The sequence below is a fragment of the Triturus cristatus genome, chromosome 7 (assembly GCF_964204655.1).
Source record: "Triturus cristatus chromosome 7, aTriCri1.1, whole genome shotgun sequence".
Lineage (NCBI taxonomy): Eukaryota > Metazoa > Chordata > Amphibia > Caudata > Salamandridae > Triturus > Triturus cristatus.
The window spans coordinates 747,611,085-747,628,952 of NC_140590.1; the positions used below are offsets into that span (position 1 = coordinate 747,611,085).

General features: G+C 50.8%; 1 protein-coding gene across 2 annotated transcripts in view; it reads left to right on the plus strand.

Moving 5' to 3' along the window:
* Positions 1 to 17,868, plus strand: part of DNAH17 (dynein axonemal heavy chain 17) — a 14,992,541-nt gene that overhangs the window by 4,984,340 nt on the left and 9,990,333 nt on the right. The gene's annotated exons all lie outside the window — the stretch shown is intronic.

A 17,868-nucleotide genomic window follows, 5' to 3' on the forward strand; every position in this document is an offset into this window, starting at 1 on the left:
TTGGGTGTTCACGAAAGTGATGGCGGTGGTCGCAGCTCATCTGCGCAGATCAGGGGTTCCAGTCTTCCCCTATCTCGACGACTGGTTGTTGAAGGCGGGCTCGCCCAGGCAGTCGTCTCCCACCTCCAGACTACGGCGGATCTCCTGCATTTGCTGGGGTTTTCCATCAACGTGCCGAAGTCACACCTGAGCCCCTCTCAGAAGCCCCTCTTCATTGGAGCGGTTCTCGATTCAGCGCAGTTCCGGGTCCATCCACCGGAGCAGCGAGTCCGGGATATACAGGCCCTGATTCCCATCTTTCAGCCTCTATCCTGGGTTTCGGTCAGGCTAGTGTTGCGGCTTCTGGGGCTGATGGCCTCCTGCATCCTACTAGTGCATCACGCCAGGCGGCGCATGCGGGCTCTGCAGTGGGACCTGAAGTTTCAGTGGGCCCAGCATCACGGCAACCTGTCCGACCATGTCTTGATCTCGGAGGGCACTGCACAGCAGTTGCAGTGATGGCTCACGGACCGCGATTGGGTCACGGGCAAGAGCCTCTCCCTACCCCTACCGGAGCATGTCGTAGTGACGGATGCGTCCCCCCTGGGATGGGGTGGCCATATGGGAGAGGCGGAGATCAGAGGCCTCTGGTCTCCGGCGGAGTCTCGCCTCCACATCAACTTGTTGGAGCTGAGAGCGATCCGACTTGCACTGAAAGCCTTCCTTCCCTCTGTCCGGGGAAGTGTCGTGCAGGTGTTCACGGACAACACCACCGCCATGTGGTATTGCAACAAACAGGGCGGGGTGGGGTTGTGGACCCTTTGTCAGGAGGCTCTGCGCCTCTGGACATGGCTGGAACACCAGGGCGTCACCCTGGTGGTTCAACATCTGGCGGGCTCTCTGAACGCCAGAGCAGACGAACTCAGCCGCCGGTGCATGATGGATCACGAATGGCGTCTGAACTCCGAGGTGGCGCAAGGTCTCTTTCAGCAGTGGGGAGAGCCTTGGTTAGATCTATTCGCCACCGAAGAGAACGCGCAAATGTCAGCAGTTCTGCGCGTTGGAATTTCCAAGGCGGCACTCGCTCGGCGACGCTTTTCGTCACGAGTGGAGTTGCGGTCTGTTGTACGCCTTTCCGCCTATACCACTTCTGCCCAGAGTGCTGAAGAAGATCAGGCACGACCGGGCCCAAGTCATCTTGGTGGCTCCGGATTGGGCACGAAGGTACTGGTATCCCGAGCTACTCAGTATGTTGACCGATCCTCCGATATGTCTGCCCCTTTGGGAGGATCTTCTGTCGCAGCAGCAGGGGACGGTCCTCCACCCGAACCTGTCCAGCCTCCACCTCCATTTGTGGAGATTGAGCGGCGGCAGTTGATGCCATTTGACTTGCCTCCTGAAATCTGTGATATCATTCTGGCAGCCAGGCGTCCCTCCACAAAGACGGTATACGCCTGCCGGTGGAACAAATTTGTGGCATGGTGCACAGCAAAGGCTGTGGATCCCCTCTCCGCCCCTCTTACTGAGGTTCTCCTCTTTCTTCTTTCTTTGGCCCGCCAGGGCTCTGCCCTGGGCACCTTGAAAGGTTATCTTGCTGCTCTCTCTGCCTTCTTACGGCTTCCAGATCAGCACTCTCTTTTCAAGTCCCCTGTAGTGTCACGCTTTCTTAAAGGCATTACTCACACGTTCCCTCCTGTCCCTTTCGTAATGCCTCAGTGGGACTTGAATCTTTTCTTGACATTCCTGATGTGCGCTCCCTTTGAGCCTCTTCACAATTGTCCTCTTCGTCTTCTAACTCTTAAGACTGCTTTCCTGGTAGCCATTACCTCGGCTAGACGGGTGAGTGAGCTCCAGGCTCTATCGTCCAAGCCTCCTTTTCTATCTGTTCATCCGGACAAGGTTGTCCTTCGGCCTCGTCCTTCCTTTCTACCGAAAGTGGTGACCCCCTTTCCTCTTGGGCAATCTGTCACCTTGCCCACCTTCTTTCCGCCTCTGCATCCTTCCAAAGAGGAAAAGCGGCTCCACCGTCTGGACCCAAAACGTGCGCTCTCCTTTTATTTGGACCGCACGAAACAGTTCCGAGTGGACGACCAGCTTTTCGTTGGCTACGTGGGTGCAAAGAAGGGCAAAGCTGTACACAAACGGACCACCTCCCGGTGGGTCGTTTTGTGTATAAAAATCTGTTATTCCTTGGCAAAAGAGGAACCGCCTGTTGGGCTGCGCGCCCATTCTACTCGGGCCACAGCGGCTACTACTGCTTTGGGACTGGGAGTCCCTTTGCAGGACATCTGTCAGGCGGCAACGTGGGCTTCGCTGCACACGTTTGCCAGGCATTATTGCCTAGACAGCCAAGTCCGGAGGGATGGCTTCTTTGGCCGTTCTGTCCTCCAGGACTTTCTGGTGTGATCTTGGTTCGCAGACCCACCACCGGGGTTGGTATTGCTTGGGTATCTATTCTAAGGTGAGGAATCTAACTAACGTGTTTCTTTCAGATGAACAAGTTACTTACCTTCGGTAACGATGTATCTGTACGAAACATTAGTTAGTTAGATTCCTCACCGACCCACCCATCCTCCCCGTTCTGCGAACTGACATCTAGGGTTAAGGCTATCCCTTTCAGGGCCCTAGAATTTTTTGGCACCAGTGTCGGTCTCTTGCATGGCTCTGCGTTCCTGGCACGGAAGGCTATGTACAAGAACTGACGTCAGCGCGCGAGGGCGGCGTCTAAGTACTCCGACAACGTCATTCCGGCGCACGACGCCAACGACGGACGCGGAGCCGCAGACGACGCCTAGCGACGCGCAAGGGGTATTGCTGACGAAAAATCTTCCGGATCCAGTCTGACGCCTGGGGATATTCTAAGGTGAGGAATCTAACTAACTAATGTTTCTTACAGATACATCGTTACCGAAGGTAAGTAACTTGTTCTTCTGGTGTTACACAGTTGTCTTAACTCCTGAAAGTTTAACATAGAATATTTGGATGGTGCCCTTTGAGGGTCACTCAACAGCTGGAAGCCCAGTGGCTCCTGCTGCTCCAGCCATTCTCTTAGTGAGGTGGATGTGTTGCAATCTACCTACACTGGTGTTGTCTTACTGGACCTTCTCTAGTTAGTTGTAGTCAGGGTGTGCTACTCCCTTTGCTCTACAACAACTAAGTTCAGTAGAACTTATGTATACTAGTCTTGTTTTATATGTACCTAAAGGTACCTGTAAGATCATCAAATGATATTTTCAATTGGTAAAACACAGCAAGCTCAAATCCCAACCGCTGCTCACCAATGTGAGAAGTTGGCCTGGTATATGCTGTTCACTATTTCTAGTGATCACCTTGTATCATGCCAAACAACCCTTATGGTGGTGGTTGAAGTCTACCTAGATAGACCAGCTATCCTAGTGGTAGCGTGGACAGTGCAGTCTTCAGGCTAAACTCTTGAGGGCATGTGAAGCCAGCTGTTTTACCATATGTAACCTCCTTGAATACCAAATGAAAGGACACCACACAGATATATATTCAAAATATATATGTATTTATTTACTAAAAGTATCCCGTATACTCTTTATGAGCACAGAAGCACATTCGTTAAAACAAGGCAATGTTTAAATATACAAAAGTTGCACAATTATGGATGGGCCCGGGTGACCCGCTAAACCATATACTAAAATAGTGGTATAAGAACCACGTATAGAAAAGTAAGAAGGCCTAGGGCCTTGAGAATTGCTGGGACTACAAGGAGCTAACAGTAGTTAGTGACCAGGAGGCCCACAGGATGCGTGTGCAGTGTTGAAAGTTACACGCGTGCACCTATTGGATTCAATGGGTGCGTAAAAGTCACAAAGTTAAAGCAAAGGGAGTCTTCCGGATGGAGCAGAACCCAACAACTGGAAACCTAGACACTAGAGATGTTTCTCTACACAGGAGCACCGGAGTGCCAGCGTTACCTCACCCACAGGAAGCGGGTGCATAGGTGTCAAAGTGCGTCGGGTTTCGTCGTGCAGGTCTATGGAGCCTGAAGAGGAAGATGCTGCAGGCGGCCAGGTGAGAAGAGTTCCGGTGGATCCTAGGGTGGATCTGAAGAGTAGAAGACCTGAAAGCAGAGGGGACACTGTTCAGAGTCACTAGCCAGTGACCGGCGTGGAACCAGGAAGGAACCAGGTGATGTCGGGTGGCAACAGGTGAAAAAGTGAAGCTTGTCTCTGCAGCCACATGGAAGTGAAGATGTCGACTACGTCCAGGAGTCACTCACGAGCTGTCCCACGAAGGCTCTAGCTGATGGCGGTGTCGGCTTCTCGATTGGAGCAAACAGGCCTTGGCTAATGCAAGCCACGCAGGAGTCGATGAAAGCTTGGTGCTCTAACCAGCAAGGTCAGAGGGGCTGCTCCTTTTCACAGGAGCAAGGGCCACTCTGGAGCAACCAGACCAGCAGTGTTGTTGGTAGATTTCGTCGCCAAGATGGCCACTAGCCAACGGGCCAGTAACCGGGATGACGAGTGGCAAAAAGCAAAAGGGCCCCACGCAGATCTCGTGGATGCTGGAGGGCTGGTCTTTGGTGCAAATGCTGCTCGGTGTTGGGGCTTCTCAGGGCCCTATGCACAGTGATGAGGATACCTCGGGTGCTGCGCAGTCAGCTTGTCATGGACGTTTCAAGATGGCCGGTCCCACGTCTCTCGGTGCCTCCATGGGTCTCTTCTTTGCAGGGACTGTGGATCGGGCTCTGAGATGTCTGGGAGTCTGGGTCTTGTCGGGCTCCGGGCTCGGTCTCCGGCGGGAGGCGGCGGCAAAGCAGTCGTCGAGTTGATGAATGGTGCCTGTGTTCACAGGGTGGTCACTCCTTGACCACAAGGGAGATTCTTTTCAGTCTTCTGTGCAGCAGAACGTCGAAGTCCAGTGATTCTTCTTCTTTGAGTCGAGTTTCAGGATGATCTAAAGTCCTGGGACACAGCTCCTACTCTTATTCCAAATCTAGGGGCTGGATTACCTGCTAGGTCCCTCCTCTGGGTGGGACCAGGAAGGGGGGTGGTTACACCCCCTCTCCTTTGTTCAGTTTCGTGCCACGGCTGGGGCTGGAGAGCCCCAGCTCCGGTTTGAACTGGCATATGCACAGGGACACCTTGTGTGCCCCAGGCATGTCTCAATCTATTCAGCCCTCCCTAACCCACTACACAAAATCCTGTCTGGGGTGGTGCAAGCACCTCCCCTGACAGGAAACCCTTTGTCCAAACCTCCCAAGCTGGAAGGACTCCCAGCAGCAGGAGGGCAGACTTGTGTCTGTGGTGGCAGCATCCATGTTGTGATGCTGAGGCTCTGTCTAACTTTTACCCGGGTTTCAGGTTAGGTACATGTCGTGTCCCTCTAGAAGGGTGGAATGCTACCCCCGTCGCCAGAATTGGCGAGGGGGTAGTATCCCAAATCGTATGACACCTTACTCGACATGTTTTGATAAAGCCAAACCAGAGTTAGCATTTGACCGCGAGGTTCATAATGCACTTAAGAGTATATGGTATGGCAATATCATGGAAACAGCTAAAGGACGTTGTTCCGAAAGCTGCAGACAGGCTCAGCTCATGCCAGAGCACCATCTCACATGAAACCAAGCACTCTGCCTCCAGGATTGTTAAGGCCTGCCATAGGAGTGACTTATAGGTTACCATGTGTCCATATATGTTAGATATAGATACACTATATCTAAGTAAGAGGTGATTACACCAACTTACCCCAGCTGAGTGATCAGCCAGTTGTGTCAAATAGTGAGGCCAGGCCAGGGGTGGCATAATACATGCTGCAGCCCCTGGTAGGCCTTGGATACACCTATGCCCTGGGTACCTGGGGTACACTGTTACAGGGTCTAATAAGGTGAACCAGTTCCAATTGGTAATGCACCTAGTGTGCATTGGCATTAATTTAGGGAGAGAAGAGAAGGGCTGTGGGTCTGATTAGCAGGCCCACAGCCACACTAAGTCATAAAATCAGTGAAGCAAAAGCAAAAATTTGGGTTGACCATAGGATAGCAGACCCTACTCTCCTACAGCAATTGCTCTAGGGAATTATATAAAGGTAGTACAAAGATTTCTAACAATATATAAGTAAAACTTTAGAAATTGTATAATAAATGAATTATATAGCTTGTCTAAGAGAAAAGGTTGATTTTAATATGATAATAATTCTTAAAGGGTAAGGACCATCCAAAGAAAGTGATGTTTTATTGGTACCTTCCTTTCAGACATGTATTCAGTGTACGGAAATTGTATAAATTTGCTGTAGAATATTTTAATCTGTAATTATTTTGTTGCATGCTGTAGAATATTTTAAACCAGTAATTTTCCATTTGCACATGTTTAAAGACTATGATCTAAATAAACATAATTTTGACTTGACTTGACTTGTATCCATCTTTGTGGAATTCGGTGTTGCTCACAACTATTTGGCAATATGCTACGTCTTCTAGGTTGGATATGGTCTGTCTCCTTTGAGACATTTGTTCCCTCTCTATTATGCTCTTTTATCATCAATGCCTTACACCCGTGCAAGATCATTGCTTGAACATATGATCTGTTGTTTCTTGCGGGATATATATATATGTGTGTGTGTGTGTATTATATATTGCATGTAGGCTGGTGGGAGAAACAGGTGCTTTGCGTAGAACATGAGAAATATGGAAGGAACTTATAGTAATGTGGGCTAGGTATACAACAAAGAATAAAGAAAGGCAATTTTATTCTCCAAAGTGAAACCTAGGGAGAAGGAAGAAAAGGGCCCAATAAGATTCTTAACCACATATAACACACAGGAAAAGGAGTTTAGAAAGGTGTTGAGTAACAACTGGTACATAGTAAAATCAGATGCAGTCATAGGGAATTTATAACCCAGACATCCCCCCATAACAGATCCGAGAGCCCCATCACTTAGAGATGCAGTTGTAAGAAACAGCCCTGAGATGGACCAGTTAAGACCAGCGCAAGGTGTCAGGAAATGCACACGTTGCTGAGCCTGCACTATAGGCCAAAACACCACAACAGATTGCACTCCACTTGGAAGAGAGGAGGTGAAAATCAAGGGGGCATTTAATTGTAAAACAGATTTTGCGGTCTATGTATTAATTTGCAGTTGCAGTTTAAGCTACATAGGCAGCACTACATTACCAGTCCACAGACGAATCCTCCAGCATATGAGGGCAATAACCAATGGGGATCATACCTATCCGGTGACACGTCACTGCAAAATATTCTATAAAACAAATCTGGAACATATCCGATATTTTTAAATCGATGCGGTGCCTATAAGCAAGCGAGGGGGTGACTGCACAAGAACACTACGGGAATTAGAAATGAGGTACATAATCATGGTAAACAGCAAAACACCTAATGGGTTGAACTACGATGAACAGTTACACTCCTGTTTGTGAATCTCAAACTGCGAAACAACAATTATGTCTCCAGACTAAAACTTTTCTCTGCCTGGGCATGGTAACAATAGAAGAAATTCATGTACACAAGTTTGGCACTAGGTTAAAGAACAATTAAATTTTTTATTTTTTCTACCTCCGTTTTAATTAAATAGTAATGAACTAGGTTTATCTGGATGAATATGAAACCAGATCAAGGCATTTGCCCAAAAAATTAAGCATGTGACTGTGAGTTTCTATATATAAATCAATCATAAGGACTGTGGAATAATATAACAAATTTTTTGGGGTACCAAGGTACGGTACACTAGGCAGTGGCCATATACTATTGCAGTATCTGCAGTCATACAATTTGCACCTTTTCTTCTGCATTTTGCACAATAAATTGATGATTTGTTAGATGGCAATAAGAATCAGATAAAATGTGTAGCATATAATAGGGCACTTGCCAGATATTACTTAAGGAGTTAGTAACTATATGTCCGATTGTTTGTATTTTTAATACCGAAAAGAATTGATTGATAATTATCAAACGAGTCACACTGAGTAACATTGTTTTATGAACAGTTAGCAATGAATTGTAATCGGTGTAAAAAGAGTAACAATACAGAGGTGAAAGTCTTTTCTGTATGTTGATTTGAACTGCAGCACGTAAAAGGTTATAGATAACGCGTACCTGTCATGTGATCAAGGCTGTTGAAGTAGCTGAAACGCATTATGGTGGATGGAATAAACTAAAAGATGAATGACTGCATTTGTGTCTGCTCCATTTGTGATTACACAGAACAAACGAGAAGTGAATAAATGTATATATATTTATATTTATGTGCCCTTGTTGGCCTCATGATAATTCCAGTTGGGTAGCTTCCAAAGGTCTCTTTATTTTCATCTTGACCTTCTAGATCCCATCTATTTGTATGTGCTTGTTGACAAGCATTCTCTTTCATGCATATTTCCTCTTGGGACTATTGAGATACGTCTGAAAGAAACACGTTTGTTAAATTCCTCACCTTAGAATATCCCCAGGCGTCAGGCTGGATCTGGAAAGATTTTTCGTCAGCAATACCTTTGCGCTTCGCTAGGCGTCGTCTGCGGCTCCGCATCCGTGTCGTGATCGCCGGGATGACGTCGTCGGAGTACTTAGACGCCGCCCTTGCGCGCTGACGTCAGTTCTTCTTTTTTCTGCGCCAGTAATCGCCGATCCTGGAAGAGCATACCCTTTTAGTCACTTTTTGACTAAACTTTTTGAACTCTTTTGATTCCATTTCCAGTCGACCTCGATTCAAACCATGCGACGCCTGTCACCGCCTGATGTCGGTCACGGATCACCACCGCTGGTGTCTCTACTGCCTTGGCGCCGACCATGATGCCGAGTCGTGCCTCGACTGCCAGGCCTTGACCTCAAAGGCATGCGGGTGCGGTACCGCAAGCTGCTCGAGATCCGGCAGTCGGCACCACGCCGCTCGAGGTCCCGGTCGAAAAGGAGGTCGAGGGACTGGTCGCGGAGCCGCAGCCATCACCGTTCGTCGGGGTCAAAGTCCTCGCATTAAGGTAAGTCGAGGCGCAGCAAGAAGTCGAAGAGGCGACATCGCTCTTTTGACTCCCCTCGCCGGTCTCGCGACTCGGCTGAGGGTTCGGGTGGCACCACCCACGCGGCTCTGTCGGAGCCAGAGGAGCTGCGTCCGGCCCCATACCCTCCGGTCCCTGGGTCTCACGCGGCTCCGGCGGAGATCAGAGACTTCCTTGTGGCCATGAGGAGTCTGGCTCCGCCGTCGACGCCTGCCGGCGTGCCTTCGGGCCCCGCAGGCTCGACTGGGAGGCCTAGCGAGCCGGCGGCTCCGGCCCGGGCGCCGTCGTCGACTTCGGTCCCGACGCCACAGGCCCCCGTGGGATCCAGGCCTCAATCCCGGTCGATGCCGGTCGACCTTACGACCCCTCCGCTGGTGTCGACCCTTTCGGTGCAGCCCCTGGCGCCATCTTCGGATGACGTCGTCCCCAGGTTTAGTCCCAGTCCAGGCCCGGCATAGGAGCGACACCGCCCGGCGTCGTATCAAGCACCAATGGATGACAGGTTCATCTTCCGCCCGGCTCCGACCATTCCACCTGTCTACAAGGAGTCGGATGATGGGGATGACTGGGAAGGGTCTGAGGACCCTCTGGCACAGCAGTGAAAGTTATCTCACGACCGGGCAGAAGAGCTGGGGGATGCCAGTGGTCTTGACACCTCCCCTGACACTGGCTTCATCTCTCCTCCTTCCGTGGCTCCGAAGGAGGGTGCTACCTATTCTGTGGTGCTGCACAGGGCTGCCGAAGCCTTCCAGCTGGAGCTCCCTGCAGTGGCCGTGAGAACTAATCTCCTCACTGAAGTGCTTCAACCGCCAGTAAGCTCCTCGGAGCCTCAGCTGCAGTTCAATGAAGCACTGACAGATGTTCTGATGGGCACCTGGTCCAAGCCCTCCACAGTCCCTCCTGTGGACAGGGACTTGGCCCGGCGCCACTGCCCCGCACCGGGCGACCCCAACTTTCTGTCGGTGCACCCCATGCCCGAGAGCCTGGTTATCCAGGCCTCTACCTCCCAGACCGCCTTCCCGTCCGCTCACCCGGATCGGGAATCCAAAAAGTTGGAACAGTTTGGGAAGAAACTGTTCTCCTCCCTTAGTTTGGGGTTGCGGTCTATCAACACCGCGTGCCTTTTGGACCGTTACACCCACTCCTTGTGAGATACGGTGGCAGACATGCTGCCCCAGTGTCCGGAGGAGGTCCAGACACGGCTCGCCCAGGCTCTTGCCAAGGGGCGGGATGCGGCACGGTATTCGCTACGATGTGGGCTGGACACAACGGACTCGCTAGGCAGGGCAATTGCGACCACGGTGGCGATTCGTTGCCACGCCTGGCTGAGATCCACGAATTTCTCTGGGGATGTCCACAGCACCCTCATGGACATGCCCTTCGATGGCCGTCGCCTTTTTGGCGACAAAGCGGATAGTGCGCTGGAGCGCTTTAAGGACTCCAGGGTTACGGCCAAGTCCTTGGGGCTCTCGGCCCGTGCCCATAAACTTCCGCTTTTCGCCCCTTTCGTGGCCAACGAAGGGGTGCCCCCTCACGTCCGTCTAGCCACAAGCCGCAGAACCAGCCTCTACGCGGTCACGGACGTGGATTCCGCCGAGGGGACAGAGAGCCGGTCCGCCCACATCTGCCTCAGCAGCATGCGCCTCAAAGCCCTCCTAGTCCGAGCTTTCAGGCCCATTCCACGCCAGTGGGAGGCAGAGTTCGCCATCACCTGCTTCACTGGCGTACCATCACATCGGACATATGGGTGCTGAAAATCGTCCGAAGGGGCTACTCCCTCCCCTTCGAGGCGACCCCTCCAGCCATGCCACCGCAGTGCCACCGCATGTCGGGGGATCACTTGCAACTTCTGCAGGAGGAAGTTACGGTCCTCTTGGCCAAGGGGGCCATCAAGCGCGTTCCTGGCCCAGAAGTAGGTCGGGTTGTTATTCCCACTACTTTCTGGTTCCCAAGAAGGGCAAAGGGGGCCTACGCCCTATCTTGGACCTCAGGAGCGTCAACGCCTTCCTCCGGAAGGAGAAGTTCAAGATGCTCACCTTAGCTCAGGTTCTGGCTGCTCTAGACCCTGGAGACTGGATGGTAGCGTTGGACTTGCAGGACGCTTATTTCCACATCCCCGTCCTGCCGGCCCACCGGCGTTACCTGCGGTTCACGGTAGGCCACGAGCACTTTCAGTTTATCGTGCTCCCCTTCGGCCTCACCAGTGCCCCTCGGGTGTTCACGAAAGTGATGGCGGTGGTCGCAGCTCATCTGCGCAGATTAGGGGTTCCAGTCTTCCCCTATCTCGACTGGTTTTTGAAGGCGGGCTCGCCCCAGGCAGTCGTCTCCGACCTCCAGACTACGGCCGACCTCCTGCATTTGCTGGGGTTTTCCATCAATGTGCCAAAGTCGCATCTGAGTCCCTCCCAGAAGCTCCTTTTCATCGTAGTGGTTCTGGACTCTGTGCAGTTCCGGGTCTATCCTCCGGAACAGCGGGTTCGGGATATTCAGGCTCTGATTCCGGTCTTTTAGCCTTAATCCCGGGTTTCGGTCAGGTTGGTGCTGCGGCTCCTGGGTCTGATGGCCTCCTGCATCCTGCTGGTACATCACGCCAGGTGGCAGATGTGGGCTCTGCAGTGGGACCTGAAGTTTCAGTGGGCCCAGCATCGGGGCAACCTGTCCGACCATTTCTTGATCTCATAGGGCACTGCAAGAAAGTTGCAGTGGTGGCTCACAAACCGCGATTGGGTCAGTGGCAGATCCCTCTCCCTACCCCAACCGGAGCACGTAGTGGTGACAGATGCGTCCCTCCTGGGATGGGGGGCCACATGGGAGAGGCGGAGATCAGAGGCCTCTGGTCTCCGGCGGAGTCCCGGCTCCACATCAATCTATTGGAGCTGCGGGCGATCCAACTTGCACTGAAGGCATTCCTTCCCTCTGTTCGGGGGAGTGTGGTGCAGGTGTTCATGGACAACACCACCGCCATGTGTTATTGCAACAAACAGGGCGGTGTGGGGTCGTGGACCCTTTGTCAGGAGGCTCTGCGCCTCTGGACATGGCTGGAACATCAGGACATCACCCTGGTGGTTCAACACCTGCCGGGCTCTCTGAATGCCAGAGCGGACGAACTCAGCCGCCGGTGCATGATGGATCACGAATGGCGTCTGAACTCGGACGTGGCGCAAGGACTCTTTCGGCAGTCGGGAGAGCCTTGGTTAGATCTATTCGCCACCGAAGATAACGCACAATGTCATCAGTTCTCCGCGTTGGAATTTCCAAGGCGGCACTCGTTCGGAGACGCTTTTCGTCGCGAGTGGAGATGTGGTCTGTTGTACGCCTTTCCACCTATACCACTTCTGCCCAGAGTGCTGAAGAAGATCAGGCGCGACTGGGCCCAAGTCATCCTTGTGGCTCCGGATTGGGCACGAAGATACTGGTATCCCGAGCTACTCAGTCTGTCAATCGATCCTTCGATTCGACTGCCTCTTCAGGAGGACCCTCTGTCGCAGCAGCAGGGGATGGTCCTCCACCCAAACCTGTCCAGCCTCCACCTCCATGCGTGGAGATTGAGCGGCGACAGTTGAGGCCATTTGACTTGCCTCCTGGAGTCTGTGATGTCATTCTGGCAGCCAGGCGTCCCTCCACAAAATCGGTATACGCCTAAAGGTGGAACAAATTTGTGGCATGGTGCACAGCAAAGGCTGTGGATCCCCTTTCTGCCCCTCTTTCTGAGGTTCTCTTCTTTCTTCTTTCCCTGGCCCAGCAGGGCTCTGCTCTGGGTACCCTCAAGGGATACCTTTCGGCTATTTCTGCTTTCTTACGGCTTCCTGATCAGCCTTCTCTTTTTAAATCCCCTGTTGTTTCTCGATTTTTTAAGGGCATTACTCACATGTTTCCTCCTGTCCCTTTCGTAATGCCTCAGTGGGACTTGAACCTTGTTCTCACTTTTCTGATGTGCGCTCCCTTTGAGCCCCTTCACAACTGCCCCATTCGTCTTCTGACTCTGAAAACTGCCTTCCTGGTGGCTTTCACCTCCGCTAGGCAGGGGAGTGAGGTCCAGGCTCTGTCAGCTAAGCCTCCCTTCATTTTGGTTCATCCGGATAAGGTTGTCCTCCGGACACGTCCTTCTTTTCTTCCTAAAGTCGTGACTCCCTTTCACATCGGGCAATCTGTCACGCTGCCCACCTTCTTTCCGCCTCCGCATCCTTCAAAAGCTGAAGAAAGGCTCCACCGTCTGGACCCAAAACGTGCGCTGTCCTTTTATTTGGACCGCACAAAACAGTCCTGGGTGGACGACCAACTTTTTGTTGGATATGTAGGTGCTAAGAAGGGTAAAGCTGTGCACAAGCGGACCATCTCGCGATGGGTCATGTTGTGTATTAAAATCTGCTATTCCTTGGTGAAAAAGGTCCCTCCTGTTGGGCTGAGAGCCCATTCCACCCGGGCAACAGCGGCGACAACTGCCCTGGGACGGGGAGTTCCCTTGCAGGACATCTGTCAGGCGGCGATGTGGGCTTCACTGCACACGTTCGCCAAGCACTATTGCCTGGACATCCAAGTCCGGAGAGATGGCCGCTTTGGCCGTTCTCTTCTCCAGGACTTTCTGGTGTGATCTTGGTTCGCAGACCCACCTCCGGGGTTGGGATTGCTGGGGTATCTATTCTAAGGGGAGGAATCTAACTAACGTGTTTCTTTCAGATGAACAAGTTACTTACCTTCGGTAACGATGTATCTGTAAGAAACATTAGTTAGTTAGATTCCTCACTGACCCGCCCAGCCTCCCCATTCTGCGAACCGACATCTAGGGTTAAGGTTCTACATTTCAGGGCCCTAGATGTTTTGGCACCAGTGTCGGTCTCTTGCATGGCTCAGCGTCCCTGGCACGGAAAGCTATGTACAAGAACTGACGTCAGCGCGCGAGGGCGGCATCTAAGTACTCCGACGACGTCATTCCGGCGCACGGCGCCGACGACGGACGCGGAGCCGCAGACGACGCCTAGCGACGCGCAAGGGGTATTGCTACAAAAATCTGTCCGGATCCAGCCTGACGCCTGGGGATATTCTAAGGTGAGGAATCTAACTAACTAATGTTTCTTACAGATACATCGTTACCGAAGGTAAGTAACTTGTTCTACAGGTTCTGTGCCAATCTCTTCTTTGTTGGTTTAAAAGGACCAGGTGTATCAGTGAAACCCCTGAGAAGGTTTTGATTTCTTCAGTTGGAGTCGTGTGGCCGTTCTGTATTTGCATCTACCAGTGAAGGCCTTAGATCCCTGAACACATCTTGGGTGTTTGCACGGGCCACTGCTGCTCTTTGGGACTCGGTCAAGCGCCTCCTCCCCTCTTTCTTGGAAGGTCCTCGGTCTGACCTGGATTGGTTAATTTGTAATGGCCGGGAAATGGCGCAATTTTCTATCTGGTCAGGCCATGGACTCCACTGATTCAGTGGGTTGCGCTATGGGCAGGTCTATTGCTCTGCTTCGCGATGGCTGTTTCCCTGCCAAAATGAGGGAAGCCAATCTGAGGATTGAAAGGGAAGAACTTGCCCTTGCCAAAGAGAGACTTGCTCTGGCCAGAGAGCAAAAGTTAAGTGGGTTAGGACCCACTAGTGCAGGGGTCTTCAAACTGTGGGGCGCGACCCCCAGGGGGGCCGTGGAGTGATGCAAAGGGGGTCGCGCCTTCCCAGTCACACTTCTGCCCGGCCCAAGGGCTTCAGCCCCCCCCCCACACTTCCCCGTCCTGTGTCTCAGCCCGGCTGCTGCAGTGAAACTTGAGCTGCTGGGGGCTCAGCTGGGCAGTGTCTGGATTCTTATCTCCGGCACCCCCGTGTTTTTTCACAGGTCTTTAAAGACCATTTAACATGCCTTTGTAAACTGGTTACAGAGGCTTAGGTTTTTTTGCTGGTTCCAGTACCCCCTGGGTCCCCACTGTGCCTATTCCTTACATGTGGATTTTACATTCACTGCCGTAGTGTGAGAATGCATTTCATGGAAAGGAATACAAAGTTGGCTTTCTGGGGGCGCCGGCCGTGTGTGAAAGTTTATTGTGCTTTTGAAGCACCTGCTGCAGCGTTTCTTTCCCCGGCAATTACCAGGCCTCACATAAATGTCAAGATAACTCCTGTGATTAATTATCTTCCTGGAGAGAGATCAGAATTTTGTATAGTTGAGGTTTTGACTTAGGTGAAGTTAGTGCAGAGGGTTAATATGCCTGCTGCAAAGAACGTGTACCAAGTAGATTACAGAGTGCGTATGATGTGAAGAGATCAGCAGGTTACTGCTTTCAAAAGAGACATCCTTTTGTTACTTGCAATTTATAACTTAAAGTCCTAATATAGGATAGTGAGCTATTAACTTTCATCCTAGAACAGCATGCACACTACAAAGAGTACATTATTAGACCATTGATTAATGTTGCAAAAAGGGTTAATTTGGCTAGAAATCAATTCTTATTATTAAAGGAAACTCCCAACTATGCTGTTTCTTTTTCGACTCTGAGTTTGTGCTTCTCCACACCAAGCACTCTTGAACTATACTGCCTACCAGTATGGATGACATGTGACTCCTATACTTTTAGTCCTTTGGCTTATGTAACATTTCCTATACACTGATTTACACACTTATGATTGATTGTCTCTGTGTAATGTGTGTGTGATGCAAAGTGCTCGGACACCCTACACTGGTATGAGTGGCACTATATAACTAATTCAATGCATCTGAGAGTGTGGGGTTATGGAGACTTGGTCACTGTTAAAGGGTGCTAGTGAGAGAATCCGTGGTGGGGTGGTTATTGGGGGGGCACCAACAAACATTGTCGCACAGGGCACCACCAGCACTAAAGCCGGCCCAGGGAAGTATGCACAGATAAGCGCTGAAAATACCGCTTTAGGTGACTGCTTTTTTTTGTACCGACTGAGCCATCAAAATAATCTGCTGGTAACCCTAACCATAGGACTGGAAGTTTGTTGCAGGATCAGCACATTATTTATTTCCTTCACCCTCGATCCCCGATTAATGCCGCAATAGTTTAACTTAGATCTTAAAGTCTACGCCCCATCAATAACATGCTGAGTTACTTCATGGGTCTGGGAATGCACCCTGCATTCAGACAACTCATTCCTCATTCTCGCCCTTTATTGTCACGCTCACCTTGCACTCACAGTGATCACTCTGCACTCAAAATGCACTTGTCCTGCTCACACTATACCTCAACCTGCAGTCACACGAGTACACTACTCATCCTGCACTCATGTGACACTTCACTCACCTGTCCCCCTCACTACTCAATATGCAACTCACTCAAACAAGCCCATCAGTAATCATACATTCATTCATCCCATTCTGAACTTGCATCCGCACCCAAAATGAGAGAGGACAGCAAGGGAGTGAGAGAATTTGATTGAAGAGGTCAGGGATGAGGAGAAATGTGAATTGCCGAAGAGAAGTGTGGACACGCAAGAAGTGAGTGTGATCCAAAGGTGAGGGCTTCTGTTAGAACAAAGGGGAGATGTGAAAGAGGAATGGGGGGACTGGAGAGGTGTAAGATACAAATAGACAAGCATTTGAATGAAGAGACGAGGTGAATGAGAAGTGCTGAGGGGCACGGGAGGTGACAGGGCCAGAGAGGCCATGAGATAAATGTGAGAGACTGTTAGAGATGAGGGCAGTGAAAGGACAGAATGGCAAGAGGTGATTAAAGGTGAAGTGAGAGGTTGAATGGGGAGAGTTCAGAAGTAGTAAAAAGGGGTGAAAGAAAATGACCTGCAAAGTGAGAGAGGGATCCGGGGTTAGGAGAGGAGAGAGGAATGGAAGGGAGGGGGTGAGAGGAAAGCTGCATGGGTAAACGGCTTAACTCTACACAAAACCGCCAGGATTTTAAGGGACCCCTGCTTCTTCCGGTCAGGGCCAGGTGAGCTTCTAATGTGGCAGCACGTATTGCTGCAGAGTGGAAGGCCCTTCACAAAGGTTGACTTGAAATCTTTCTGATGATAATTGCTGTATTTTGGTTATAAATGGGTACTGATTGGGTGAAATCTTTCCTCAGCGTTACTGTGTGTAACAAATATCAAAATAATGAAGCAATGCTATCCCAAAATACGCGGCATCACATAACCTCATTTACATTTTCATCCCACGCAATTTAGTCAACAGGTTTAGACATTTTTGTCAGGAGGGGGTCCTTACGCCTCAAAATGTTGACAGGGGGGTCTCGGCATCCAAAAGTTTGAAGACCTCTGCACTAGTGGCAGCAATATCCCTAAGGATAGAGACAGGGCCTATGATAATAGAAACCTGAGCAAGATTGTCCCTCCCTACAAGTGTGGGGATGACATACACAAATGGATAACTGCTTTGGAGAGAGCTTGCAAAGTACAGCAGGTACCCCAAAGTCAGTGGGCAGCTATCTTGTGGCTCTCCTTCTCTGAGAAAGGTAGAGACAAGCTCCTCACAGTTAGTGATGAGGATGCTGACAATTACACTGTCCTGAAGAGCGCTCTGATTGATGGGTTTGGCCTAACCACTGAACAATACAGGTTGTTGTTCAGGGATACCCAGAAGACACAGACTCAGGACTGGACTGACTTTGTAGATTGTGCCACTAAGGCTTTGGAAGGCTGGTTATTGGGTAGTAAGGTTAAGGACTATACAGGATTGTATAATTTGATCATGAGAGAACAAATCCTTAACAACTGTCAAAACCAGCTGCTGCATCAACACTTGATTGACTCTGACCTAACTTCTCCCCAGGAATTGGGAAAGAAGGCAGATAGGTGGGTCAGGACTAGAGTTAAGCAGAAAAACCAGAACCAGGGCGGTGATCAGAAAAAGGCAGACCAGAAGGGTAATGAGCAGAAATCAAAAGACCAGAAGTCTTCACCAGGCCCCCAAAAGGCTCAGGGGGAGGGTGGTCCCAAAAAGGATAAAAAGAAAGATGGCCAA